Source organism: Anolis carolinensis, unplaced genomic scaffold, assembly GCF_035594765.1.
Source record: "Anolis carolinensis isolate JA03-04 unplaced genomic scaffold, rAnoCar3.1.pri scaffold_17, whole genome shotgun sequence".
NCBI lineage: Eukaryota > Metazoa > Chordata > Lepidosauria > Squamata > Dactyloidae > Anolis > Anolis carolinensis.
The window spans coordinates 379,735-382,500 of record NW_026943827.1 but is presented as its reverse complement, the minus strand read 5'-3'; the positions used below and the strand labels follow the sequence as shown (position 1 = coordinate 382,500).

The window sequence follows — 2,766 nt, the reverse complement described above, 5'->3', positions numbered from 1 at the left end:
GGTTTGGGCCCAGCGTACTTGAGGGGCCGTATCTCCTTCTGCCAACCCCCTCGAGCCCTGAGATCCTCGGGAGAGGCCCTTCTCTCGGTCCCACCACCATCGCAGGCCTTTTGGTGGGAACGAGTGATGGGGGGCTTTCCGGCTTTAGCCTACAAAGCCCTCTACGGTTTGGGCCCAGCGTACTTGAGGGGCCGTATCTCCTTCTGCCAACCCCCTCGAGCCCTGAGATCCTCGGGAGAGGCCCTTCTCTCGGTCCCACCACCATCGCAGGCCTTTTGGTGGGAACGAGTGATGGGGGGCTTTCCGGCTTTAGCCTACAAAGCCCTCTACGGTTTGGGCCCAGCGTACTTGAGGGGCCGTATCTCCTTCTGCCAACCCCCTCGAGCCCTGAGATCCTCGGGAGAGGCCCTTCTCTCGGTCCCACCACCATCGCAGGCCTTTTGGTGGGAACGAGTGATGGGGGGCTTTCCGGCTTTAGCCTACAAAGCCCTCTACGGTTTGGGCCCAGCGTACTTGAGGGGCCGTATCTCCTTCTGCCAACCCCCTCGAGCCCTGAGATCCTCGGGAGAGGCCCTTCTCTCGGTCCCACCACCATCGCAGGCCTTTTGGTGGGAACGAGTGATGGGGGGCTTTTCGGGGGTGGTTTCCCCCCCCCACTCAGGAACTCGCTCCCTAATGAGGCACGATCACCCCCCCTCCAATGAATAATCACAGGATGCCTTAAACCTGTTGATAAACTCTATAAGTTAGCTGGCATTGCCCCTCCTTTTTTTATATCTATATATATAAAAGAGTGATGGCATCAGGGCAGCGGACAAAACAACAAAACTACAGGCCCCCCCAACCTCGAAATTTGACAACACAACCCATCATTCACGGCTCTAGGTTGATACAACAAAAAAGAAAAGAAAAATAAAGTCCTAATTACAGGGAGAGGAATAATAGTTTTTATCCAATTGCTGCCAGTTTGAAGGCTAAGCTCCGCCCACTTGGTCTCCTAGCAACCCATTCAGCCCAGTGTTAATAAAATAATAAAAAATAAAATAAATACAAATAATACAATAAAAATAATAAAAAAACACTAAAATAATTAATACAATAAAATACTATAACAAAATAAATAAAAATAATACAACAAAATAATAAAATATAATAAATAAAAAAGATAAGTTACAATAAAATTAATTTTTTAAAAATACAAATAACGTCAAATAAAAATTCCACAACAACTTTTCACCAATACCACCACCACTTTGCCACAGCAACGCGTGGCCGGGCACAGCTAGTCTATCTATATATATAAAAGAGTGATGGAATCAGGGCAGCGGACAAAACAACAAAACTACAGGCCCCCCCAACCTCGAAATTTGACAACACAACCCATCATTCACGGCTCTAGGTTGATACAATAAAAAGGAAAAGAAAAATAGAGTCCTAATTACAGGGAGAGGAATAATAGTTTTTATCCAATTGCTGCCAGTTTGAAGGCTAAGCTCCGCCCACTTGGAGCCCAATGTGGATGAGCTCCCTCTATCAGCTCCAGCTCCATGCGGGGACACGAGAGAAGCCTCCCACAAGGATGGTAAAAACATCAAAACATCCGGGCGTCCCCTGGGCAACGTCCTTGCAGACGGCCAATTCTCTCACTCCAGAAGCAACTCCGGTTGCTCCTGACACGGAAAAAAAAACCTTGGTCTCCTAGCAACCTCCTCAGCCCAGGGGACAGGCAGATTTAGGCCTCACTTAGGCCTCTTCCACAGATTATCTAATTTGCACTGGATTATATGGCAGCGTAGACTCAAGGCCCTTCCACACAGCTATAGAACCCATTTGTAATCTTATATTATCTGCTTTGAACTGGATTATCTTTACCTTAACTACCACCAATTTCTCCATACTTTATTTCCCATACCACCAGACTTTGCCACAGCAACAGCTAGTAAAATAATAAAATGGAAAGTAGATGAAGATCAAGGAACCGTGGGATACATTTACAAAACAATCACAGGAAATCGATACAATATATATATATAAAAAAATACCTTGACAGAAATGTGGAAGGAGGAACTAAGTTGTAATGAGAGAGAAATACAAAATTGGATAAGGGTTGTTGTATGTCTTCCGGGTTGTGTGGCCATGTTCCAGAAGCATTCTCTCCTGACGTTTCGCCCACATCTATGGCAGGCATCCTCAGAGGTTGTGAGGAATATATGTCCATGTTCCAGAAGCATTCTCTCCTGACGTTTCGCCCACGTGTATGGCAGGCATCCTCAGAGGTTGTGAGGAATATATGTCCATGTTCCAGAAGCATTCTCTCCTGACGTTTCGCCCACATCTATGGCAGGCATCCTCAGAGGTTTGTGAGGATGCCTGCCATAGGTGTGGGCGAAACGTCAGGAGAGAATGCTTCTGGAACATGGCCACACAGCCCGAAAGACATACAACAACCCTGTGATCCCGGCCATGAAAGCCTTCGACAACAAAATGGGATAAATTCCATTAATAAAATAAAAACATTGAAAGATAAAGGAAATGCAACGTAAATGCAACCTTGGGGGCTCCGTGTGCCGAGGGCGGTCCGGGCCCATCCTGGGTGGGGGTCCCAGTGTCCCCGGTTGAGGGCGAACTACAACTCCCAGTCCGTGGCTTCACAGGCCTCAATAGGCCCACACAAGGCCCGTCAGTCAAAGGAGGGCTGAGCGGGACGCAGCCAATGGGGGGCCTCCGGTGGGCGGGGCATCCCGGGCTCAGCCAATGGGAGGGAGG

At 48.1% G+C, this 2,766-nt stretch overlaps 1 protein-coding gene across 1 annotated transcript in view; it reads right to left on the bottom strand.

The window, feature by feature from the left end:
- Positions 1-2,693, bottom strand: part of LOC134294582 (zinc finger protein 658B-like) — a 191,908-nt gene extending 189,215 nt beyond the window's left edge. The window contains exon 1 of the mRNA XM_062966137.1: positions 2,551-2,693. The gene's annotated coding sequence lies outside the window, so the exon portion shown is untranslated. The remainder of the gene's footprint in view (positions 1-2,550) is intronic.
- Between the last annotated feature and the right edge of the window lie 73 nt (positions 2,694-2,766).